The 27,332-nt window shown below is 46.5% G+C and overlaps 1 long non-coding RNA gene across 1 annotated transcript in view; it reads right to left on the minus strand.

The window, feature by feature from the left end:
* Positions 1-27,332, minus strand: part of LOC144767526 (uncharacterized) — a 69,888-nt gene that overhangs the window by 26,232 nt on the left and 16,324 nt on the right. Inside the window, exon 2 of the long non-coding RNA XR_013598241.1 lies at positions 7,491-7,567. This is a non-coding gene — a long non-coding RNA (uncharacterized LOC144767526). The remainder of the gene's footprint in view (positions 1-7,490; positions 7,568-27,332) is intronic.

Below are 27,332 nucleotides of genomic sequence, written 5' to 3' on the forward strand. Positions count from 1 at the left end.
TAATGCAGACTCCACATGGCCCCTCATCCAACTGCTGTTTTATATACGGGTTTGAAAACAAGAGTTTTTTTTTTTATTAGTTTATTCTGCAAACAAACATTTCCAGCAAATGGTTCTAATACAGCTATATTTCTTGAAGCATAATCATACACAGTCAAAGGTGAATGCATAGGTGATAATAGCATTAGAGGCATCGAATCAGTACAATAAACAGCTACTACTTGAAGCCATATCATAACCGCAAAACTTTCCCCCAGTATGAGGGTATAAAGAGATCTAGAAGTGCAGACTCTTGTCACATAATACAGCGATGTCCAATATGTAGACACCCTTTAATGTGTGTCCTAGCATGATTCTCCTATTGAGACTGCAGATTGGAGTCTTCAGCGGGCGAGGCTGGATGCTCAATTAGGTACATGGTGAGGGGGGCCCATATATCGCGAGGTCTGGAGGGTACAGGAATTGATTCAGAGTAGGTATTTAGTTGTTCCTGCCACAAAATCATGTCACTCAACCAGTCTTTAAATTTCAGAGCTCTGCTCCTGCCCCATCTGCAAGCCACCCTTCGTCTGGCTAGTAGTATACTAAATGTTACGAATCTACGCTGTGCTGCAGGTATCGCCTCTATGCAGCCTAGTAATGCCAGCAGCGGGGACGTCGGAATGTCTAGGATGGTCATGTGCTGCAAGCACCTGCTGCCAATACAAATGCACTTCACCACAGTCCCTTGCCAGATGAAAGAAATCAGTGTTGTCAGTCCGGCATCAGTCACAGCGGGCATTGTCCCGTAACCCATATCGGAGTAACCTGGCACGGGTGTCATATAAACGGTGTCGAAATTTATAATGTGTAATGCGTAGCCTGCTATTCGCGGAGACAAGCTTAGTCTGTTGACAGCAATGCTCCCACTGCTGATCAGTACCGTCATACCCCAGTTCAGCGCCCCACCAGGCGAGTGCCGGGCAAGGACTGTGTTCCATTTCAGTGGGTACGCTGTGATACAAAGTGAAGACTAGTTGGGAAGCATCTGTAGTGTGCAACATGTGATGCAGCGGGCCTAACGTGGAAGGCTCCATAGGGTACGATGGTGTGTGTTCCCTTAGTCCCTGCATTAATCGCACATATAGAAAGTAGTCCATAGGGGATGGCTGGGATGCCTGAAATAGCTGCAATATGTCCCTGAATTTCCCATTTAGATAGAGGTCTCCCCAGCAACTGACGTTAACCTTAGATTTGGTCTTGGCAAACATTCCCTCCTGAAGTAACGGTATTTTGGGGTGATATGTGAGTGGGAGCAGCGGAGAATAAAGCATTGATGTCTTAAGTACATGAGAGAGGCGGTGCAAGGCTTTAATAGTACAATCAACGGAGGATGGTCCCTCGGGCCGGCTCACCGGAATGGACATGATAACCCCGTCCAGTGGGATTGGGTGTGCCAGCCAATGTTCCGTAGTTACTTGAGGGGTGTATGGGGGGGGGGGGGTTAAAACCAATAATGTGCAAAGTGCGCCTGGTCGCATAAATAATACACTTATAAATTGGGCACGTCAAACCCTCCTTGGGAAAATGAGCGGGTGAGTATGACCCACTGCAGCCGTGGTTGCTTACCACCCCAAACCGTCGTATGAGCTCCGATCGGAGAATGTTAAAAAAGGGCCTACCAGGATACCGCGGTATGTTAAGAAATAAAAATTTGGGAAGAATAACCATTTTTATGAGCGATCTACAGCCCGCAATGGTGCGGGGAAGGGAAATCCACCTATTGATACAGCCTGTTATATGGTCGAGGGCACAGCCATAATTACGTCGCAGTAATTCCTCACAATCATTGGTGATATGTACCCCCAGATGTTTCACTCCTTCCGAACACCGCTCAATAGGATAATCAGCAGCAAATGGCTCTGCAGCTGAGGTAATTGGGAAAATTTGGGACTTAGCCCAGTTAATGTTTATTCCTGAGAGCCCACCAAATCTCACAAATTCCCGCAGAAGTGGATTAAGATTGTGAATCGGATCTTTTACATACAGGGTGACGTCGTCCGCATATAGAGAAATCAATATAGGACGTAGAAAGCAACAAAGGGCCTTTTCCTGATGATGTTGTCTAAGTTTCACCGCAAAGGGTTCTGTTGCAAGGGCAAAGAGTAGTGGGGAAATGGGGCATCCTTGACGGGTTCCCATTGAAAGCATGATTGGGGATGAGTTGTGTGACCATTGACTCTTACCCGAGCTGTGGGAGAGGTGTAGAGGAGACAAATCCATGAAAGAAACCCATTAGTAAGACCCATGCACTGAAGTATAGTGAACAGATAGTCCCATTCCACTGAATCAAAAGCTTTTGTGGCGTCTAGAAAGACTGCAACGAGTGCTAGCTGAGGGTCAACATTGTGCATAACGGAGAATAGTGGACACAGGTTGTGGGAGGTCGCCCTCCTGGGTACAAAACTTTCTTGATCAGGCAGTACTAATTTTTCCATGAGAAGAGTGAGTCAATTCGCCAACAGCCTTGTCAGTATCTTCGCGTCAGTATTAATAAGTGATAAAGGCCTATAAGAATCACAATGATCAGCAGGCTTGCCAGGCTTCAGAAGGGAAATGATGAGCGCCTCTCTCATAGTGTTAGGGAGGGTTTTAGCCTCCAGTGCTTCCAGATAGACCTCTCTCAGAATGGGTGTCAGCTGATCAATATAGAACTTAAAGAATTCAGCAGGCAGGCCATTGGAGCCTGGGTCTTTCCCGGATTCCATGGCCAGAATAGCCTCCTGAAACTCGTCCGCCGCAAAAGGCGCAGCTAAAAATTCCAGCTGAGTGTCTCCCAGCCAGCCCAAGGCGATATCATTAAGGAAGGGGTTAAAATCTGGGGGAGCTGAGCACCGGGTAGTATATAGTTCTTCATAAAAGGATGTAAACGTATGTAGGATGTCCCGACTATCTCTGCGATGCACTCCCGAGGAGTCCAAGATGTTAAGAATATAATTAGAAAATCGGGGGTGTCCAATGTCTATGACATGTGCCCTGCCCTGTCTCTCTCCCTCCCCGTATCTACGTGCAGTAAAATATTTACCACAGAAGCGGATCTCTCGCTCGGCTGTGTCCGTATATTCCGTGAGTTGGTCCAATAACAAAGCTCTCTGGGTGCCTGAATTTTCACGCCACATATTTGCCTCTAATTGCTTGAGTTCCCCCTCTAGTCGACGGAGACTACGCTTGATATCGCGAAGTACCCCAAAACTCTTAGCGAAGCAGAAACCGCGTATTGTAACTTTAAAAGCCTCAAATAGTGTACTCATATGCTCTACCTTGCCCTTATTGTGACTAAAAAAACTTGATATCTGTTCACCTAATTCTGCGTGAAAGACTGTCAAGCAGCGCTTAAATTATCAGCCTCCATCAGAAAGGGGATGCTGTGGCGTTAGGAAGAGCTATTCGCAGGTGCACTGGCAAATGATCTGAAAGTGTTCTAGCCATGTGAGTCGTGGAAACAATCCACGGCACTACCCCGCGGGAGACAATCCAATAGTCAAGGCAAGACCATGCGGTGCGGGCAGTAGTATGTTAAGTGTCTTCTCTCCGCCCTGGATGACCATGTCTTCATGCATCTATGAGCCCATGTGCCAAAAGTAGCTGTGTGAGGGTGTCTTATTTTGGTATAGTGGTGAGGCTGGGGATGAGAACGGTCTAGTGTAGGGGATAATGCGGTATTGAAATTGCCACCCCAAAGGATATTGGTGGAGCCCACTTTTAGAATTTGTCCCCAGAGAGAGGTGTAATAGTCTGGGTCATCGTTGTTAGGCCCATAACAACAAGCCACAGTGATAGATTGTGCTCCCAGGATACCCCAAATGATGCAGTGCCTGCCAGAAGGGCCTCCCAGAGAGCCACCCAGAACAAAAGGAGTGCCCCTCTTGACCAGAATTAGTGTGCCTCGTGAGTATGTCGAGTAAGATGAAAAGACCCGATCGGTCTTCCATTTACTTCCAAAACAGGGCAATCTGCGGGGGTCAGCGTGTTTCCTGGAGTATTGCTATATGTACGTGATGTCTGTCAAGGTATGCCAGTATCTGTCTGCATTTACGGGGCTCAACGAGGCCTCTGACATTCCACATGATTGATATTGAAAGAGTCAATGTTCAGTGCCATATCACAAATGGAAGACAACAACTAGTAATGCTATATGGATAGATATATTTGTATGTGCTTTCATGTACGGAAAGGTACAACTGCTGGTGTATGAAATTGGAACCATTGGAAAGCATTAACAAATCTCCCCCCACCCACAACAACACCCCGATCGTGCTGGGATAGTACCACCCACTAAAACCCCAATGAAACCATGACATTGCATACCAAGAAGATGCGGATCTACATGGCAACATAATGAAAATCAATAAAAATTGAGGGGGAATGTACATATGGGGGTCCCCAGGGCTACACGAAACCCACCCTCCCCGAGTCTCGCCTAGATAGAGTCACAGTGTCCCAGTAGGGAGAGAATAGGCGAGAGGAGGAAGGGGCGCTTGGCTTATAATAGTGTCCAACCATCCGTTGCACTAAAGTAGAGTTCAAGACAAATGACAAAAAGGGAAAAGGAAAATAGCACCTAGCCTGCAACATCGGCAATGACTTATCTGTGTCCATCTGTCCGTCATCATTACAGCATCTCAGGGAAAGGGTATTCAGGCCCAACATGCCATAAAGATTATCCCCAGACATAGACACAGCCAATGAAGAACAGCATTGCCATGTCATCTAGGGGTTAGGAGTTATCCACATCTGTCCGCCTCTAGGGGAGATATTCCGTCCTCTTGCGGAGAGAGCGCTCTAGATGTACGGTCCTCTGGTGTACCTCCAGGAGAACAAGGATGCAATGATTTTAGGAATTCCTCCACCTGGTGTGGATTTGTGGAGACAGTGTTTTTTCCCGGTAGGAGACTCGTAGACGTGCCGGGTAAAGAAGCATGTACTTAATCTGGGCTTTACGAAGCTTTTGCTTGACTCCAATGAATTTTCGGCGCACCTCCTGCACCTCCATGGTGAAATCTGGGATCTGGGAAGATGGTGAATTCCACTCCATCATATCGCAGGTTTTTATGTTCCCTTGCCAACTTAAAGGCAGCATTGCGTTCACGATAATTGAGGAGGCGGGCCACAATTGGTCTGGGGGACCCGCCAGGTGGAGGACGCGGACCTAATAAGGAGTGTGCTCGGTCCACGATAAAATGGGCAGAAAACGGATCGTCGTTGCAGGCACCACGCAGAAGCCGCTCACTATACTCCTCCATACGACCCGTGTTGGTGCTTTATGGAATGCCTGCGATTCTTATATTGTTCCCGCAACTGCGGGCCTCAAGGTCTTCATTCTTAGCAGCGATCACCTTGAGTAAGTAATTTGTCTATGCGTGATACCTGCTGCTGCAGCTGTGCAGTAGTATCCTCGTTGTCTGAGATGCGTCTTTCAGCCTCCTTAATCTGCCCATCATGTTTGTCCACTTTCTGGAATAAGAAGTCCAGGCGGGTATTCATGTTGTCCATTTTCCCTGACAGATCTGACATGCTATGTTGCAAGGCCAGCAGTAGAGCCTTAACTTCATCCCCCTGAGTCGAAGTCTGTGCAAGCGTCATCTCACCAGATGTTTGACTAGATTCCTCTGAGCTCGGGCGAGTGGCGACCTTCTTGGCATCAAATACCAGCTTAGGTTGTCCACCATCAGGTTTCGCCATGGCAGCAGCGTGGTCCGCATCTTACCAGCAAATGTACGGTGCACGATGAGCACCAGCCAGCACCGCTACAGTATAGAGAGGTCTCAGTTTCCCAGATCCACAATGACCCCTCACACCCTCAGGCACCTGAGGCAGTCTGAACGAGAGGGGGAGTAGTATGAGAGGGATGAAAATATAGGAGGCAATGGAGCGCCTTGCAACGGATCGCAGTACTGTTTAGGACCAAACTGTTGGTGCAGAGTTCCGCTCAGCAGGAGAGAACCAGGGGGCCCAGCGATTTAGGTAGGAGCCCAGGGTGTACAAGCTGGTCAGTAAGTTCAGAGGCGACTAGGTCCCCCCCTAAGGTTGGCCAATGGTGTCCACACAGCAGCCTAACAGACACTACGTACACAATCACGGCCCGAGCGCCCAGGCCACAAGTGTCAGTGGTGCAATATAAATGCGGTTTGGTGCTGGGTCACAGTCCCACTCAGCTGGCAGGGCCCCGCCTAAATGAAGTATACTATCAGGCCATGAGCCAGGGGGGGGGGGAAGGGGAGCCCAGGCACTGAGTGCACACGATCGCTATTGCCAGGGCACCCAACATTCCGGACAGTTCTATTTATGGGCTCCAGAGGGTGGGATATCACACAGGCTGGGTTGTCCCCCTAAAGGTGTAATCAGGTAGCGTGGCCTACGGAGCCATGAGGCGCCCCAAACGCCAGGCCTCACTGCACCAACCGCCGTGAGCACTCCGTGTCCGTCAGGCGGGAAGGGGATGAGCGACAGTCTAAGCTCATGGCTGAGACCACGAGTGGTGGATAATGCGGGCTGCAGTGCGGAATAAAGTCGCAGTCCAATGGCACTCACCGCCCTCACAGCGCCGCAGAAGTCCAGAAGGATGCGGCAGCCGGAACGGAATTGGCGATGTCAACGTCCCTCTCCGATAAGCACTGACACAGCTCGGACCACATGGGAGATGCGGCACTCATGTGCTTGCCGCAGCCACAAGGAGCTCCAGTCAGGATTCACTGGGTGCCCCGCTGAGTACTTCACACCACTCCGATGACCTGCAGATCTCCGCACACATTCAAAAATGGCACATGAGATAGCAGGCAGCTTATGTCTCAGTATTTCGGTGTAGACAGCCAGATTATGCAACGGTGTCAGAGGATAAATGAAGGATCAAGTAGCCAGGCTGCCAGAGCCTCACAAGCGTGCGGCCAGCTTGGCCGTGCGCCACCTAGCGCCCCTCGTGAACACAAGAGTTTGCCCCTGCATTGTAATTACGAGCAGTGTACACATGTCACACAGACCCCACATTTTCCCCCCGAAAAACATGTTTGCATGTAAAACCTGCTGCAATCTTTGCAGAGTAACATTAAATATTTTGAGGTTTGCAGCTGGGAATGGGGCAAAACATGCAGCATTACCACTGTTATGAGCTGAGGAGTTGAGAAAGATGCAGCAATATTGTGTCTGTGACAAGCCAAACCCTGCGGTATGGGAATGAACCCCTTAGTGCCCTTCAAGGGTCCACCTTCCAGCTCTGGCATTAGTGCTGAGGTTTCCTTTCCCAGCATGCTGCCGGAATTATGAGGAAATGCTGAGAAATGGTGGCAAAAGGAAATGGTGCCTCTATCTCTTATACACACATTGCATGCTTAATGTCTTTGGCTGCCTGACTGTTTGTGCCACAGCTTCATTCTGTTGTGACCCACACTTTAATTTAAAGGCAATAACCTAGGAGCACAGTTCTACAAACAATGAAAAAGAAATTCATAGCTCACCTGTTTTTAAATCATAATTAGCAGCATTGCTCCCAGTAGAACATACAACACGGGGGATGGTACATTACTGGAACCACCTGTAAGGGAATGCAGAAAGGATCTCAGTTAGTCACAAGGCAGAAGGAAAACCTGTTCCACTGAAGAACAAATTTCTTACCTTCGATAATGCATTATTTGGTAGTGACTATCTAGCCGCAGATTCCTTACCTTAGAATACTCACCAGGTGTCAGACTGGATACTGAAAATCCGGATGTGATGTGCACAGTACCTATATAGGCTCCACCAGTGTGACATCAGTTTCTTTTCAAGACAGTTTCCGCATCGGAAGCACGGCGCAATGTCAGACGGCTGACTGACCAGCGAGCAGAATATTAAGAGCATACGGGGACCTACTGGTTCACAGAATGGGGTGCTGGGAGGGTCGATAAGGAATCTGCAGCTAGAGAGAATCTATACCAGATAAGGCGCTATGAAAGGTGAGTAACATGTTCACCGGATAGGGACTTTTAGCCACAGATTCCTTACCTTAGAACAGGTAACAAAGCAATACCTCCGCTGTGGTGGGTCTCCAAAATGACTCCAAAAAATCCTGGAGGACCAATTGGGCAAAATACCTGTCACCATGGATCTGACTGTCTAGACAATAGTGTTTGGTAAACGTGTGCAAAGACGGCCATATAGCAGCCTGACAGACAGCTAGGACCGGAAATCAATGAGCTAACACAGTAGTCACAGCTTTGGCTCTGGTAGAATAAGCTTGCAAGTTTTAAAGGGGTTGCTTCTTTGCTAATAAAGCTAGCAGATCTTACTGCAGAGTACAATCATGGGGATGGTCCATTTCTGCACTGCTTTTTCTTCCTGCGCTCCAATGAGCCCAACAAAGAGATGATCGTCCACCTAGTGTTCTTTGGTGTGATTGATATAGAATGACATCGCTTTTTTGGGGTCCCAGCGGTGGAGTGTCTCCTCCTCCCTGGTGAGGTAAAGCAGAGCAAAAAAGGTTGGTAGTGTGAAGTGAAAAGGTGTCACCACCTTCGGCAGAAAAAAAGCACGGGTTCAGAGAACCAGTTTGTCTGGGAAGAAGCTGGTGTACAGAGGATGAACATAAAGAGCCAGTAGCTCTCTGACACACCTGGCTGATGTGATAGTCTTGATAGTTAGAAGTCTTAGAGGGCAGTTATGCAGGGGTTAAAAAGAGAACACATCAAGTAGGTAAAAACAAAATTAAGATCCCACTAGGGCATAACAAAAGTCTTGGAAGGAAACATATGCTGAAGACCTTTCAGAAAATGTGTCACAGCGGGTGACCTAAACTTGAAGGGTTGATCCGGCACCAGCAAAAAAAAGGCTACAACGATTGAAAGATACCCCTTAACCATGCAAAAAGCAAGTCCTTGCCAGAATAAGGACAAAACAAACACCAACCCTTCAGACAAGGGTGCAGAAAGTGGGTCAACATGTTTTTCAGAGCACCAAGCCACAAATTTGTCCCAATGGCAGGTGTATACAGTTTATGTTGATGGAGCCCTTGCTGACAAAATGACCTCAGACTTCAGGAGGAAGATCAAAGACTCTACAGCTGCCGCTCGGTCTCCATTCATGAAAGCATAGCGTGTGCAGGCTTGGTATAGGACCCTGCCCCGTTGCTGTAATAGGAGATCCTCCCAAAGGGGCAGCCTGATCAGAGGACAGATGTACATGCTCAGGAGTTTGGCATACAATACTCTCCCAACCCAATCTGGAGCCACTAGGATGCATTGGGCCTAGTCTGCTCTGATCTTCAGAACTCTGGTCAGGATTGGTATCGGCAGAAAGGGGTACAGGAGTCCCGGGCCTCACTCGAGACAAAATGTGTCTCTGAGCTAGCACTTCCTTGGAGACTTCAACGCGCAGAAGTGCAGACATTGTGCATTCCTGAGGTGGCAAATAGATGTAACCAAGCATCTTCTTAGTTGCAGAAGAAACCTTGCACCATCCCTTGCACCATCCCTCTGCTGAGTTTGTCTGCCCTGACGTTCCGAGATCTCGCCAGGTGTTGAAGGACCAGTAAAATGTCCTGACTTTCCAGCCATGTCCAGAGATGCAGAGCCTCATGGTGCAGGTTCACTACTCCACCCTGCCCTGTTTGTTGCAGTAACACATGGCGGCAGTGTTGTCAGCATTCCCTGATGGTTGGAAGGCTATCAATGGCAAACAAATCACCCTTAACTGCGTCAAGTTGGTGTGGAGCCGCGACTCAGCTGGAGACCAGAGTCCTCTGATGGCCACCTTTTCCAGACAGCTACCTCAACCCAGGAGGGACGCATCTGTCAACACAGGGAGCTCTGGGTGGGCCAGGGAGAGGTGTACGCTGCTGACCCAACAGTAGTTTGTCAGCTACTGCTGCAGATCTTTTGCATTTCCATTGGTTATCTGGACCAGGTCAGAGAGATTCCCTTTATGCTGCACCCACAGGGACTTCATGTCCAATAGCCCACTACCCACTGCACTGCACCCGCACGATGCAGGAGGCCATGAGACCTAGCCGCCTCAGAGTCAGTTCAGCCACAGCCCAGGATATAGGCTTAAACTATGGAACCATAGCCTGAATATCCCAGACTCGCCACTCCAGAGGATAGGCATGGAACTGCACTCCGTCTAGAACAGCTTCGCTCTAAGGGAGAGCCTGTGAGGAAGTCAGGTGTGACTATGGCACATTTATAGTGAACCCCAGCAAATGTAGGAGATCTGCTGTTGTTTGGAGGTGGATGAGAACTGCCTAGAACGAGCCCGCCTTCAACAGTCAGTTGCTGAGGTAGGGTAAGCCTGGGACTCCTGACCTCCGCAGATGGGCTGCAACCACCGCCATCACGTTGGTGAACACCCGGGTGGGGCTAGTAAGGCCAAAGGGCAGCACAGCGAACTGAAAATGTTTGTGGCCCCCCATGAACCGCAGGTAAATTCTCTGGGATGACAGGATGGTGATGTGGAAATATGTGTTCAGCAAGTCCAGAACTACCATTCAGTTTCCAGGGCCCAGGGCAGACAGGACCAGAGTTAAGATTAGCATCTTGAATTTCTCATTTGTTTTTAGAAGTGGTTGAGAGGGTGCAGGTCTTGTATAGGACAGAGGCGTCAATCCTTCATTTGCACCAGGAAATAGCGGCAATAGCAACCATGATCTACTTATAGTGTCGGCACCCTCTTAACTGCTCCTTTGGCCAAAAAAGCCTCCACCTCCCGGCGCAACAGGAAGAGATGGTCCTCAGTCAGCTGATCTGAGGACTATGGGAGGGTGGTTGGGTTTCTGTGAATACTAGGGCATAACTCCAACAAACAATTTGGAGCACACCCTTGTACGAAGTGCCAGTTTGCCAATGGGGCAGGTGGTGCCTGGTCCTGCCTGAGCCGCCAACTGGTTGCCCATGTTGCTGAAAGGGCACATTAAAGAAGCTGTGTATGCCTTTAGGTGGGAAGAGGGTCCTGGGGAGATGATGGTGGATTGGGGAGATCTCAGTCCTTGGGTCCCATAAAACTTGTCTGGACCCACAAAAGGACTGGGGAGTCTGCTGGCTGTGGTAGCTGTGTGGAAAAGAGCATGGCTGATAGCCTTGGAAGGAACGAAAGAAAGAGTGGGCCTGCATGGGGCTACAGTAATAATAATAATATAATAATAAATGAGTTTATAAAGCGCCTGGTGACGCCTTCCCGGCGTGTCCCCGCGCTGTGGAGAGAGTAGCTGGACGCAGAGGCCAAAATTTATAAGGTGTACAGGTAAGTTTTTAAGATTTTTCTAAAAATGGTTTCTGTTTCAGCTTGTCTGATGTACGTGGGAAGAGCATTCCAGTTTTTAGCCGCCAGTACGCGGAAGGAACGACCTCCCATCCTGGCCTTCTTTATGCGAGGAATTTTAAGGAGACCCTTTCCCATTGAGCGAAGTGCTCTATTTGGCTCATAGGGTATGGCTAAATCTTTGAGATATTCAGGGGCTATCATGGAGTTGATCCTGTAGCATATGAGCAGTGCTTTAAAGAGGATTCTTTTTTTTATGGGGAGCCAATGAAGAGCATCCAAGGCGGATTTAGAAGGAGCTCTTTTGGGTAGCTTAAGGACTAGCCGTGCTGCCGTATTTTGTAGGACTTGAAGCTTTTTCTTGTTCTTTTCAGTTGTCCCTAGAAGGAGCACATTACCGTAATCGATACGGGAGGTGACTAGTGCTTGGGTCAGGGTGCGTCTGGCCTCCAGCGGAAGAAGGTCTAGAGTGCGATTTAAGATTTTTAGCACCCCGAAGCATTTCCCTACCACTTTGTGGACGTGACTGTCAAAGGAGAGTTTGGGATCAACCCAAACCCCCAAGTTCTTGGCTTCCTTGGCAGGGGTAGGTAAAGGACCTAAACAGGGGGGCCACCAATCCTGAGTCCAGCTGGTATCGCTACCACCTATCACAAGAACCTCTGTTTTGGAGCCGTTAAGTTTTAGGCAGTGTTGGTTCATCCAACCTGCCAGCTCCTGCATGCAGTTTTTGAAGTTGGTTGCAGCTAAAGTAGGGGCTTGGGATAGCGAGATGAGCAGTTGGGTATCGTCGGCATACGATACTAATTTTATGCCATACGATTGTACCACATTTGCCAGAGGGGCCATGTACAAATTGAACAGGGTCGGACTCAGGGCAGAGCCCTGAGGTACCCCCTGTTCAAGAGCAATGTTGTCTGAGAGGAAAGAACCTCTTTGGACCTGGAAGCTGCGGCCCAGAAGGAAAGCTTTAAGCCAGCCTAGCCCTGTCTTGGTGACCCCAGCTTTGTTTAGACACTGTAGCAAGATGGAATGTGCTACAGTGTCAAACGCGGCGCTGAGGTCCAACATGATGAGTGCCATGGTATGACCCTCATCTGCTCCTGCCCGAAGAGTTTCAGTCGCTCTTAGAAGGGCTGTCTCCGTGGAGTAGTTAGTTCTGAAACCAGATTGGGATCCGTGCAGGGAATGATTGGATTCGAGGTGGGCCATCAGTTGTTTGTTTGCAATTTTTTCGGTCACTTTTGCGAGATAGGGGAGAAGGGAGATGGGTCGGAGATTTTCTAAGGTATCCTGACTGATGTTAGGTTTCTTTTTTATGGGCAATACTATCGCTTTTTTCCAATCTTCCGGAAGACAGGCCGAGGAGAAGGATACTTGAATAACGTGCCTGAAATAAGGTTCCAGTGCTTGTAGGCTGGTGGCTAGAACTTTAGGTGGAGCTGGGTCCCGAGGGGAGCCTGATTTAACGCTTTTGCATATGTTTATGAGAGTTTCTGTGGGCGGTACAGAGAAGTGTGGGAGACTTTGTGCCATAGGATCAGTTTCTAAGCTCTCCTTAAAATCGTGACCAGAGGTCGGCTGATCAGAAAAGTTGGCATAAATATTGGTGATTTTTCTGGAGAAGTACTGGGCTATGTTGTTGCAGGTTTCAACCGAGTCATTACAGGATTGATTGTCGTTGGTGAGCACTGATATTTCTTTAAAAATTTTGTAAAGTTCTTTCGAGGAGTTCTCCGCCTCCCCTATGCGATTTTTGTAGTGGAGAGCTTTAGAGGAGCGTATTTTTCTATAGTATTGTTTTTGTGCATTTTTGTACTGTATTTTAATTGTAGGGCAACAGTTGGTGCGCCACTCACGCTCCAATTTTTTACAAGCCGATTTAACAGCCTGAAGTTCAGGCGTGTACCAAGGACTAGATTTCTTCGCATTTTTAGGGTTTTTCATTTCCCGAATGGGAGCGATGGTGTCTAAGGCTTTTTGAATGTGATTCTGCAAGAGACTGTAGGCAGTTTCGCAGTCTGTGCCTCCCAGGGAATCTCCTGTATCGAGTATCTTATTAAAAGTCTCATGAGAGAAGTTTTTCCAGTTCCGCCGTAGGTAGCGATGGTTACAGACTGGTTTAGGATCAGGGTCGGATAGTTGAAGGACAAATGGAATAATAAAGTGATCAGTCCAAGGGACCGGAATAGGGCATTGGACATGTACACCAGAGCCATTCATAAAGATTGGGTCTAAAAGATGGCCCAGTCTGTGGGTGGGGTCACTGTTGATAAGGTCGAGCTGTAGAGAAAGCAGTTCCGACCTGATGTCCTTAGCTTCAGTATCAAGGGGATCGTCAAAGTGGACGTTCATATCCCCCAGCACAATCAGTCTATTTTTCCTAATTGCTAAGTGTGCTGTGGCTTCTGTCAGGCTAGTTGTAAAATCATACAGTCTGCCCGGGTGCCTGTATACAAGAATGCCTGACAGAGAAAGTTGAGGGCCAAAGACAATAGTAAATGAGCCAGCTTCACAATGGTCAATTATGATGGGAGATAGAGAGCAGACTATTGGAGATCTAGTGGCTATAGCAATTCCTCCTCCCCTACCATCCTTTCTGTCTATTCTGGAAAGGGAGTAGCCAGGGGGCATAGCCTCAATGATGTCAGGGTCAGAGAATTCGCCTAACCACGTCTCGGTTAAAAACAGAACATCCAGTCCATCATCCTCAAGTAGATGATGTATTTGAGTGCTGTGTTTGCTAAGTGAGCGACAATTGATCAGGCCAGCCTTAATCTGCTTAGTGATAGGATTCTTAGTGGGCAGCATAGTCGGCGTGAATGTGCACGAAGGGCATCTATGCAAAGAAAGCGCCTCCATCTTGTGTTTGCATAGAAGGGGGACATCGGGACATAGATCTAGCAATACCTGCCTATCGTATCGCAGCGGTAAGGGATGAGAGGGACAGGGAGTCCCAGCCCCGCGCCCCGTCCTGGCGCGGACGGGCGCAGACGGGCTGGACTTAGGCTCGACTTTGGCGCGCTTCCGGCGCGCCCGCTGTACGCGTCCGCTGCGCGGACGCGGACCTACGCACATTTATAGGCGACCTAGGGGGGACTAGAGCGCTGAACTAGCAGACCTTAGCCCGGAAGTGCTGGGCTCCTCCTCCACCCTCCGCAGCAAACGCCCACACTGGACGCGGCGGACCGGGGCGGGAGTGTTAGAGTTAGCAGAGTGATTTCAGGTGAGGCGCTATTTAAAAACTAACACAGTATTACACAGACATAAAATTTAGCAGTATTCGCCAAAGTTTTAAAACGCTATTAAGTCAGCGCTCGCAGTGTAACACACACAAGACACACAGCGTGAGCGGATAGAGTCAGCCACTGCCACCGGCTAGACTCTTCTCCACCACGCGAGTGTGCAGAATGGCAGTATTTATACACTCATGCAGTACAGCGGGACTAGAGCGCTGAACTAGCAGACCTTAGCCCGGAAGTGCTGGGCTCCTCCTCCACCCTCCGCAGCAAACGCACACACTGGACGCGGCGGACCGGGGCGGGAGTGTTAGAGTTATCAGAGTGATTTCAGGTGAGGCGCTATTTAAAAACTAACACAGTATTACACAGACATAAAATTTAGCAGTATTCGCCAAAGTTTTAAAACGCTATTAAGTCAGCGCTCGCAGTGTAACACACACAAGACACACAGCGTGAGCGGATAGAGTCAGCCACTGCCACCGGCTAGACTCTTCTCCACCACGCGAGTGTGCAGAATGGCAGTATTTATACACTCATGCAGTACAGCGGGACTAGAGCGCTGAACTAGCAGACCTTAGCCCGGAAGTGCTGGGCTCCTCCTCCACCCTCCGCAGCAAACGCCCACACTGGACGCGGCGGACCGGGGCGGGAGTGTTAGAGTTAGCAGAGTGATTTCAGGTGAGGCGCTATTTAAAAACTAACACAGTATTACACAGACATAAAATTTAGCAGTATTCGCCAAAGTTTTAAAACGCTATTAAGTCAGCGCTCGCAGTGTAACACACACAAGACACACAGCGTGAGCGGATAGAGTCAGCCACTGCCACCGGCTAGACTCTTCTCCACCACGCGAGTGTGCAGAATGGCAGTATTTATACACTCATGCAGTACAGCGGGACTAGAGCGCTGAACTAGCAGACCTTAGCCCGGAAGTGCTGGGCTCCTCCTCCACCCTCCGCAGCAAACGCCCACACTGGACGCGGCGGACCGGGGCGGGAGTGTTCGAGTTAGCAGAGTGATTTCAGGTGAGGCGCTATTTAAAAACTAACACAGTATTACACAGACATAAAATTTAGCAGTATTCGCCAAAGTTTTAAAACGCTATTAAGTCAGCGCTCGCAGTGTAACATACACAAGACACACAGCGTGAGCGGATAGAGTCAGCCACTGCCACCGGCTAGACTCTTCTCCACCAGTAAGTCCCAACAATGGAGTAGTGGCCCTATTAAAGCTCTCAAGTGGCGAAGTGGCATGTCCAAAAGCAATACCTGGACATCCTACACAAAGCCAGTTGATTTCAACCAGGCGCGACAACGGAGAGCCATGGATAAAGCAGTGAGTCTGTCGTGTACAGTTCCCATTGTATTGTGAACTCCTGGGCATCAGCAATTGCCAGGGTCAAGATGGCTCTGGCCTCTTCCAGGACCATGGGCAACACTTGCACAACAAACTCCCACACCATGTGGCTAGATCAGCCCAAGAGGCACCAACCTTTGTGCAAGGCTGGTGGAAGAGAAAATCCTCTTGTCAAAGGCATCCAGCCTCTTGGGTTCTCTATCCGGTGGAGTGGACGAGAACGTGCCAGGATTCGCGTAATAGGTTCTCAGGGGTAGGATGCTGGGTGAGGAAAATGAGGTCTCCAGGAGCGGGGAAGTCACATTGGACAATTGTCCTGGGCACGGGAGTGCCCGTGAAGGGCTTGGACCAGGCGCCAAGCAGGAAATCAGAGAGAGCTTTGGTAAAAGAACAAGAGGGGTTCTGTTTGGGACACCCCCAGTTAAAGCACCTTCCACAAGACAACGGTCTTCACTTTCACTAAGGATAATGAGAGGTGGAGGACCTCATCCACATTCGGCACCAACACAGCAAAGGAAGCCCCTTCTTTCTTAGCCACACAAGGAGGAATGAACAGTTACGTGTCTGGCAAAGTGTCCAGACCACTGGCATCAGCCAGGTCTACATTTCTTCAGCAAACTTTTTCAATCGGATCTGTGTAACTATTGAGATCCTCAGATACCCAACAATCATTCTCCTCAAAGGCCTATCAAAGAAATGTTTGGTTCCGGTCGGCCCCAGTCTGGTTCCATATGAGAGTTGGGAATGATGATGGGGTAGGTGCCGCGAAAGGGAGATGACAGTGCCGGGAGCGGCACCATGAAACCGGACCCCAGTGAAGGTCATGGATTTGTGGCATGAGTCGGTCCGGATCCAGAGAGCTTGACTGCTAGCTAACTAAGCCTCGACTAAGCCTATTTATTTGGGGCTCCCGAACTGATGTGGACCCGAAGCGCTCCAGAGGGGTCCTGTCCCTCAAATAGGAGGTGCATGGCCTCATAGAATTCTCTGAATTGGGCGGGTGTCACGCCAGCGCTGGCAAATTCAGCGAGGAGCAGAGAGAGTACAGCTCAGGCTCTGCGGGTGGACTGGAGTTTCGGGGCCTAGACTTGTGGCATTGTTCCGTTGACTTGCACCAGCAAAGTGAAGTCAAAGAGCGCTTAGACTTCTTGGCCTTCTTGTATTTGTAGGACTTACCCAACAACGACCGACAGGAATGACTCCGGGAGCAGCCACAGACACTTCCACATGACCGGGACCTGGAGTGGTGTGGAGTCGCGGATGTTGACCTGCCACGTGCTTCATTGACTGCACCGGAATTGCGATATGATTCACGATGTGGCAGGTGGGACAGGCACAGGAGTCCTGGTCCGGCTCCAGGCACCACAAGCAAAATAGGTAGCAGGCTTTGCAGGGCTTAAACCCCACAGGTATTTATGGCACATCCCTAAGCACACAGAGCGGAAAATACTCAAAAAGTCGACAAAATGTAAAAAATAGTGGTTAAAAAAAATGGCAGGGGAGCTCTCCGGATCCACGCTGTTGGCATGGAAAGAAAGGAACTGATGTCAGGGCACTGGGGTGGCACCTACGTAGGAGTCATATCACATACAGCATAGATGCTGCTAATGCAGAGCCATTTAACAACACCTACCGGCACACAGGGGTACTGCTCAAGATTTTCCAAACCCAGTCTAACGCCTGGGGAATATTCTACGGCAAGGAATCTACAGCTAGAAGTTTCTATCAGTTTGCATGGTTCATTCTGTTGTCACAAATCTAGGTAAATGAAGTATCAAACAACAGCCAGGCAGCTGGAAAGACCAGCACCCGAGGGTCATAGTGCATCCCATGTCCGGCATGGACATTCCTGAGGCATTGGCCTGTTGGGAAATTCTGATCAACTCTGCAGAGCACTGCCTGCTTGAATGCTACGCATGCTAACCAGGAGGGAGCCCTACATAGGTATTTCTGATCATGGAAACCTGACATTTTTTGAGCATCGGCTTTGTCGTGGGATAGAAAATGTAGGAAAAGTCGAAACTGAAAAGGCGTTTCGCCACATAACTGTTCACCTAAAATCTAGCTTTAAATCCTAGCATGTCACTTCAGCTGTGAAAACAAATTGTTAGCATGTCACTTATGGCCCAGAGGAACAGCAGATGATTAGTCTACAAATGCTAGTTTTGAGCCCGAAACTTAAGCTGGAAAAGCCAAAACAAATAGACATCATAGTCTTCAACTTATTTCAGTGTATGGAGTTCTCTGCAGTGATTTAGTTCCATCATCGGAAGTGAGAGATAATACCTGCTATTTTTGTGAATGTTCCAGGGTTTCAAAGTATGAACTATAATGCACATTTATGTGAACTAAACACTCTTTATTCAGCTGAGCACCGACCGGGAGTTCTTAAAACACACTAATATGCGATATGTGCACTTTTTCTCAGCTGAATGGTGAACTGATTATTTTCTTAAATGTCAAACTTACTTTGCATGCAAGGTAAGTGACTGTTAACTTTAAACTAAAGGAAAGAAAAGGCAATCTTCTCACAATAGAATCTATTGAAATAGAATTTTTTTATATAAGCAGGGATAGGGCTATACTTTAACGGACTCCCACCCACCGCATGCTTCATCATCGACAAAATCTCTAATATCCAAGTATGTTTCACCACCATCATTCAGTTAGATGGGCACAGTGAATAGAAGTATGTCCACTGTAGTGGAGTCCACACTACCACGATTTAACATATTCCCTTGGAAGGGGCTTTGGCAGCCATTATCAGCCTTAAATCAGGATCACCCACGGATCCTTGTCCTCCTAATCTGTTAGCACTGGAGTTGACTGTCATCAATGCTGTAGTCCACAGGGTGCTAAATGCCTATCTGTCTATGGCAACAGTGCCATAGTCCTGCAAACATGCAAAAATTCACCCCCTACTAAAAAAAAAAACACTGAAGATCCCAAAGAACAGTCCAACAATAGACTGATATCTCTGTTGCCATCTCTGCCTAAAGTACTGGAAAAATGAGTAAACTAGCAACTTTCCCAGTATCTTGAAGACAATAACTTGTTACACTCTAGCACGTCTGGCTTCACACTAAATTGTAATACGGAGACCGCATGGATGGAGGTCACAGAGTACATCTGAGGTACACTGAATGCTGGGTGGAAAACAGTGCTGATCATGTTAGATCTGTCAGCAGCCTTTGACATGGTACCTCATCCAGAAATCTGGCACGTCTCCAGTCAATTGGAGTGGTAGGTCAACCTTGAACTGGCTTGTATCCCTTTTGAATGGCAGAGGACAGGAGGTATGGGTCCCTCCTTTCTCTTCAGAGTCCCCGGAACTTACAGTGGGAGTGCCTCAGGGCTCTGCCTGAGCCCCACACTTTCCAACATTTATCTTAAACTAGCTCAGTTTACGGAAGCTTTGGGGGCAAAAGTGATCTCTTATGCTGACGACACATAGCTGCTTTTCTCCTGTGAGAAGGGAGAAGAGATTGCAGGTGAATCTATTAAATCTTGTCTAGCGGCTGTTTTCCACTGGATGACCATAAATCAATCAAAGTGCGACACAGACAAAACCGACATTCTGTTCTTTGGTCATAATTCCCTGGCAACTTGGCAGATCAGATCTTTTGGCAACCCCCAGACCAGGCCATCAGAAGGGAGCAGTCAAGAATCTCTGTGTCAAATTTGACATTCGTCTTTTCAACTACAAAATAATGTTGCTGTAGGCTCGCGCTTCCGTTTTCTTTGTGCTCTAAAGAGGTTTCTGAACTTCCTCTCATTTTCTGCCAGAGAATCCGTCGTCCAAGCACTCATCACATCAAGGTAACACTATGCAAATGCTCTGTATATGAGACAACGCGACAACCTGACACAGCAGCCTGCATTCTTCTCAGTCTTCCTCCGAGAACGCATGTCCCCCAATCTCAGCGCCCTCCACTGGCTTCCAGTGAGGAAGAGGATCTTGTTTAAAGTCCTGGTCTTATTCCACAAAGAGCTTCATCACACAGGGGCCTGTTACCTGAGGGCCAGAATTAGATTCTACTTCCCCACCAGGAACCTGCGATCCACTATCAGCACACTGGATAGGATTCCTAAGATTCGCCGTGCCAGAGCAGGGGGTGGGCTTTTCCTATCTGGGACCATCAGCATGGAATAAGCTCCCTATCGAGCTCCGCTCTGTGGAATCAATTTACATGTTCAGAAGAAGAGTACAAACATGGCTGTTCGCACAAGAATTGAGATCTTGTCAAATCATGTGACTATTTGTGAGCTGAGCATTAAAACACTCCTAGCTGTAGCTGCGCGTTTTAAATTCTGTTTAATTAATTTGTTCAACAGAAATTCATCACACTCCTCTGAATCTGTCACTTTAAATTGCTTGAGGAACATTAGTAGTGTGCACTGCGGGATTCAGCTCTTATAATTGGGGTGATTTTAATACTGTTTTTGAACCTTCAGGGTTACTTATGGAGGTGGCTAGGGAAGAAAATTATTACTCGGGCAACCTGGATTTCCAAGGAAAAATTCCTCTAAATGAGATCTGCAATTGGTAGATATATCGTTATTGTCTGGAGTGCATGCCTGTAATGGCCGCACGCCTTCAGATCATCTGGAGAGCCACAGGTATAGGAGAGGATCCTACCAAAGTATCACTAAATATATATTTATTGATGTCTCTCTATGACATGCGCTCAAGGGCACGAAGGTACTAGATCACAATAACGTAGCCTTATATTTGAATGGTTCTTTAATTTCCGACATGCTTGAGGCCTCTGGTTCATTAGCTGATCCTCTTGCAGTCTGTGACAACCGTAAAAATGTGAACTGGTCCAGCGTCTGCAGCAATTCGGCTGCTATGAGTTCTGTGTACGATGTAGTAAGAAAGAAAGTGGAAATTGTAAGCAATAACTTAGACAATCCCATGTTTTTAATGCACGTGCATGAACTATTGTTTTATGAACTACAATTGTTTTTTTAAAAGAATAGTAGGACTGCTAGTGCACCAATATCTGGTAAAGAATGGTTCAACAGGGATTTCGACCTTATTTCCACTATTATATCGTGCTTTGAAGGCAGAATAAAATCCTCTAGAACCACAAAACTGTGACTAGAAAAGCCAGAATAAAATGGGAAACAGGCATTTGGGGCGATCTTTTATAAGTGGCTTATTCTAAAAAATCTAAACATTTCTGCCGCATTGTATTCCACAGGGGAAGCAGAAGACCAATGACACCAATGAAACCGAACATTCATGTCCAAGCCAATGAGTGGGTTAAGCATTTTGGAAGCCTTTATGGAGATCTCATGTGCTTTGCTGAAGTCGATCCTAGCCCAGATATTGTTCAAGTCGAAGTGACTGCTCCATGAGTGTCTCGAATTACTTTCACCTTTCAGGACACCAAGGACGCTGTAGCAGCTCAGAAGGTGAGTAAAGAGCCTGCCCTAGATAAAATACTGCTAGACCTTTTTAAGTCAGAACCAGAAGTATGGCTCCCTTATATTAATGGTGCATCAAATGCTATAGCTACAGATGCCCCCATTCCCGATACCTGGAAGGGAGGAGTGATTCTCCCAATTCATAAGAAGGGATCTTGAACAGACCTCAGTAATTATCGCCCTACCAGCTTAATTGATGGTTTTCAAATATTGCTTTCCAGGCAGGTTCTTGATACATTAACTATCTGGATTTTGGGATATTATATTATTAGCCAATGCCACGCTTCCTTTAGAGAAGATATAAGCGAAGTCAGCCAAGTGATTTGTTTCCTTCCGATAAAATGGAAGACTGTCAATCTCTGGGGGTAGCCTTTATATTGCCTTTGTAGACCTCTGTGCAGCTTTTGACATGGTTCCACAGGGCAAACTCTGGGAAGTTCTGCAAGATCTAGAAATCTCTCAGACCTTTTAGATTTACTTAGCCGACTACACTCTGATAGCTACGGCGAACTTACTCCTAAAATTGCAGTAAAGAAAGGAGTACGACGACGGTGTGTTTTGGCTCTTACTTTGTTTTTAATTTTAATTAATGGATGTATTGATTTTCTATCAAATTGTTTCAACGATTCCCCTGTCTTGGTGGGGAGCAAGGTGCCAAGCCCACCTTTTTCGCAGATGACACTACGTTGTTGTCTAAAACTGAAAAAGGCGCACAGGTCCTACTGGATAGGTTTATGCTATTTTGTTTTAACTGTGGCTTGTAGTTAAATACACACAAAACAAAATTAATGGTTTGTAACTCGTATAAAAAGTTTGTTCCAAAGTTTCACTGGGTGGGAGTCCCCTGGAGAGAGTCAGGGAGTTCGATTACCTTGGAATTCGGATCTCTGACTCCAACTCATTGTTGAAACAAATGGCTACAAGTACTGCTTTACTTAACCATAGGGCCGTTGCTATAATAAATTCTGCTAAGAGAGCTACCAATCTTTCTGTCTTACCAGCTTTAGAGGCATTAAGAGGACAAGAGGTGAGTGCAGCTGTGTATGGCTCAGAGTTATGGGGTTACTGTGACTCTCGCAAGATTGAAAATGTGGAGGATAATTTGTTCCACTCTGTACTGAGACTCCCTCAGAGTACTCTATGTTACCTGTTCGATTAGACTTGGCCTTGAAATCTATAGTAGACCATGTGAAATGGAGGTACATTCTGTACTTGGTTCGACTTTGGGCCTTGAAGAATCTCTTACCCTATAGAGAGTGCCTATTGGATGTTTTGAAGAACTTAAGCGTGCATAAAATCCCTTGGTTTGGCTATGGAATTAAGTCCTCATCGAGTTGGGGCTGGAAGAATTTTGGTCTTGCAGTGGCTCTTTCCCTGACAACGCCAAACGTGTTATAAAGGATAGTTTTGGTACTGGTATAATGTAAAACTCCTTTCTTTAACTTCCTTGGGTCCAGTGACTAGTGGTTTCCTCTTAATTAAATGGGACTTTAAAATGTAGGCTTTTTTAGACTACATTCAACCAAGTTGGGCGAGAATACTCTAAATAAAATGTAGTTTTGGAACTATACTAACAGCCTCTTTCTGTAGCAGCTGGCAGGTAGATGGTCAGATTTCCAGAACCTGTCCTTTGTGAAAGTCTCAAGATGGAATAGAAGGTCATATTTTATTTTTTTGTAAAGCATATAGTAGAGCTAGATTCAAATTGATAAAGTTGTTTTGTAAATTATACGGGACAAGGCAATATCTTGTTGCATTCAAGTATTTGTGAGACCAATATGAACCCTACGGTAGTTTCTCAGTTGCTACATTTTTATACTTTGCTTGGGTCTTTCAAACTTGTGCTTTGAAAGCTGTTACTAGATACTTATATTTTCATTAATTGCCATAGACTTTTGTATATTGCACAACTGCACTTTATTAAAGTAGAGGATGTGGGCTCTTTACCGGCTATATTCCATTGGTTTTGGTTGCAACATATTGGTGTTTCGTTGAGTTGAGTAAGATGGATTGGGTAGGAACAATGATTTACTCGATTCAATCATTTTTAATGAATTTTCAAGATTTGTCTGCTTGTGTAATGTATTTAAAATTATGTTTTATACTTGTTTTTATGTATTTGTCAACGGACAGTGTTTCTGAAATTACAAATTACTAAATCAAGTGGAGAACCCAAGCCCTTGGGCCATTCAGAAGCATCAGAGGTTGTCGAAATGACACAGAAAAGATTATTTCTACCTTACCAGCAGACAGTCAAGTAACTTACATATATGCATGCTTGTATATCTAGAAAACCAGTTGAGACCTACATGGCACGGACATGTGTAAACTGTACAACATGGGTAGCAATAATCCACACAAGGGGAATCATGGATGTGTTAAACAATAGTGATGAAAAAGCAAGGCCCTATGGGAACCCTGCAGTTTAAAGGGTGAAACTGGAAAAAACCTCGCATGCTAACCTATTGACGACGATAAAACAAATTCATTCCACGGCCCTGCCACATACCCTAAGTTCATGGTCCAAAAGATAATAGAGCAGCGCCTGGTCTACGATATCAAACCGAACCATGGCTTTTTATAAGACCAATACTGTATGCTTCATCAAAAAGTCCCAGCAGCTTTGCTCTTATATCCAGAACTACTGTTTCTGTTCGCTTTTAGTCTTAACTAGCAGAACAACAGTTGTGACAATAAGTACCGAACCAATCACAGAAGTCACAAAGTCACTTTTTTGATTTCTGTAATATTACTCAGGTCATCTATAGTTTGAACAATTCCTGTGTAGATCTCTACGTTAGTTCAATATGTGTTTAATGACAATAATTCTTACAACCCAGATCGTATTTTTAAAGAGATGATAATCATATTTTATAGAGGTGATAACAAGCTTTACATATATGTATGTAGCAGACTCTGATTTCCTTCTTCATTGTGTAACTGCTGTTTGGTTTGCCTTAAAAATAATAACGTAATAGTAACCATGGATTAGAGTGTTTCAACGGCGAAAGACATTTTTTTCCCTTTTAAAGGAACGAACACATCCACGATTTTCTCTTGAATTTGACGTATATTAAAAACCTATTATGAATGAATGAATGGAGTGATGTTTACAGCACAAATAGCTACCCAAAAGATGGCATTCTGCGACATGCAAGCAGAAGCCTCAACGAACCAAGGAGTCAAACGGTTTTAAAGACCAACGTTTTCAGAGGCTTCCTAAAACTTGATTCAGATGAGATGGACTGTAAAGTATGGGAAAGCTCATTCCACATCTTGGCTGACAAAAAGCAAATGAGTAGTCTCCTTTGGGAATCTTCAAGTGAAGCGCATAAGCTCATCAATGCTCTAGTCGGGCAGTAAAGAGTGATCCACCAATCAGGTATTTTGAGCAGTCCTTTTAAAAAGCTCTGCGTGTCATAATCAGACTTTTAACATGAACCCTTTAATGAACTGGAAGCCTATGGAGTGGTTTCTGATGTTGTGATATTGCCTGTTGACCAGGAATCTTTAAAATTAGCTTATCATCTTCAGATTGTACAAAATGCAGCAGACGAGTGAGACTCAGAATTGGTATAAGTCTGGTAGCAATAAGGGCGTGAACAATAGGTCTGCATGTATTAGCAGGCAAACAGTCAAGAGTCAAGTAAAGGAACATAATGAAGGAAAACAGGCTGCAGCAACTGGCAAAATCTGGGGATGAAAAGAAGGGTCAGAATCAAATTTGACTCCTAAATTTCTCACTGTGCTGGAAGGAACTGGTGGATAACCCAGTTCATTAGGACACCAAACATTGAACAACATAGATTAAGATAATAAAAAAAAAATTTAATATTTCTATCAGAATTAAGCATAAGACAGCTAGTTTTCATGTACATATTGAAATATGCTTGATTCTTGTCATATCTGTAGTCTTTTCGATGGAAAAGACGAGTTGAGTGTCGTCAGCATAAGAGACCACACTAAAGCAGAACAACCGGATGATGGCTGTCAAAGTGGCATCCACTAAATAAAGTAGGGCTCAAAGAAGAACACTAAAGGACCCCATACTTAAAAGATTTAAGCAGATGAAGAAAATAAATGAAGGAAGTCAAACCATCTGGCTCTTATTTGAAAGAAATGATTAAGCTATCTTAAGGCCAGGCCACAAACCCCTGTTTTCTAAATGCTCTAACAAGACAGAAGTTGACAAAGTGCCAAACACTGCAGGTAACTCTAGCAATACCAGTGCGGTTGATTGACCATGATCCAGGCTGATTTTAATTATTTGTAATTCTTTAGGAAGTGCTGATTCAGTACTATGATTGGTTCTGAACTGTGCAGTTTTAAGAAGACTATGGGACTCCAAACAGTGAGAAAGCTAATTTGTTGACTAGATTTCAAGCATCTTGGAAGCCGCTGGTTGAAGCAATATGTGCCTAAATTTCAACGTGATCATGAGGTTAGCTATGTTTTTTGTTTAGCAATAGGATCACCCGAGTGTGCTTTCAAAAATTAGTAACAGAGGCTGTGGCATGACACTGTTAATCTGATTCTAAATGCGCTAATGTACGGTGCGCAAAGATCTGTCAGACAGCCAGAACAGCAGCTAAGTACAGTTTTTGCTGAACCATATAACAGGGTCGGAAATGAGACTGAACATTGGCCTTGGCATCAAAATAAAAGTGGCCCCATTAGTGAATAAGATAGCAAAGAAATTTGCAAAAGTTTGCAAATTGGGGTAGTTCAGAACTTGACCCTAGGTCGGATATAAGGGACTGCTTAATCAATTACAGATCCCTCCCCAAACATGCGGATGACATCTGGCTTAGCCAAGAGTCATATTCCTGGGATCTTATGTTCTTAACCGAAAGGAATATGCTACTCACCAGTATGCATCTGTTCTTGGCATGTAGGGCTGCTGACATTCATATCTGTGCATAGATCGCCGCCTAGTGCTGGGTCCGGATGATTGCACTTTGTTGTCTTGGAAGAGTATTCGAAGTTCACGAGATAGGTGACTCCTCCCTTGGACTACAGTGCGCATGGGCATCTTCTCCATATTCAGATTGTTTTTCGCCATTGTGGCAGAGATGGAGATAGTAAAGTAAGAGAGGTGCTGGGGGAAAAGCGTACGCAAATCTGCCTGACCAGTTCATCCATATCGCATTGCCCTGTGACAACGGATGTGGGAACCTGGCGGCAAAGTACTGGCATTTTGAGTTTTCTTTTGTGGCAAACAGGTCTATCTCTGGGTGACCCCACTCTTCGAAGAATGGTTGGAGAACCTGGGGGTGAATCTCCCATTTGTGTAGTTGTTGGCTGTGCCTGCTGAGCAGGTCGGCAATTTGATTGTCCTTCCCTGGAAGGTGTTCCGCTAGGAGAAAAATGTTTTTTGGAATCGCCCACTTCCATATGCTTTGTGCCAGATGGGACAGCTGTGGAGAGTGCGTTCCTCCCTGTTTCTGGATGTACATTGCGGTCATGTTGTCCGTCCGGATCAACACCGTCTTGCTGTACAAGTATTACTGAAATGCTTTCAGGGCTAGGAATATCGCTAGCAACTCTAGTTGGTTGATATGCAGCCTTTTCTGCTTGGTTGTCCAGAGCCCTTGTACTGTGTATTGAAGGAGATGGGCTCCCCAGCCTGTCAGTGATGCGTCCGCTGTTAGTACTAGTTGTGGAATCAGCTCTTGGAACAGTCGCCCCTTGGAAAGATTTTGTGGATTCCACCACTGCAGAGAGTTGTGAGCGCGACTGTCCACCAACACTAGGTCTTTTAGTTGTGCTCGAGCCTGGTTCCATTGCCGTGCTAGGCATTCTTGTAATGGACGCATTTGAAGTCTGGCATGGGGGACAATGAATATGCAGGAGGCCATCATGCCTATGAGCTGCATAAACACTCAAGCTTGGAGAGAGTGCTGCGGTAGGAATTTGCGAATGAGCGTTTGCATACTGGCTATCCTCGCTGAGTTTGGATATGCCTTCGCCACTGAGGAGTTTATGGTGGCTCCCAGGTATTGCTGTACGTGGGAAGGTTGCAAATGCGATTTTGTGTAG

This window comes from Lissotriton helveticus, chromosome 7, assembly GCF_964261635.1.
Source record: "Lissotriton helveticus chromosome 7, aLisHel1.1, whole genome shotgun sequence".
Classification (NCBI taxonomy): domain Eukaryota; kingdom Metazoa; phylum Chordata; class Amphibia; order Caudata; family Salamandridae; genus Lissotriton; species Lissotriton helveticus.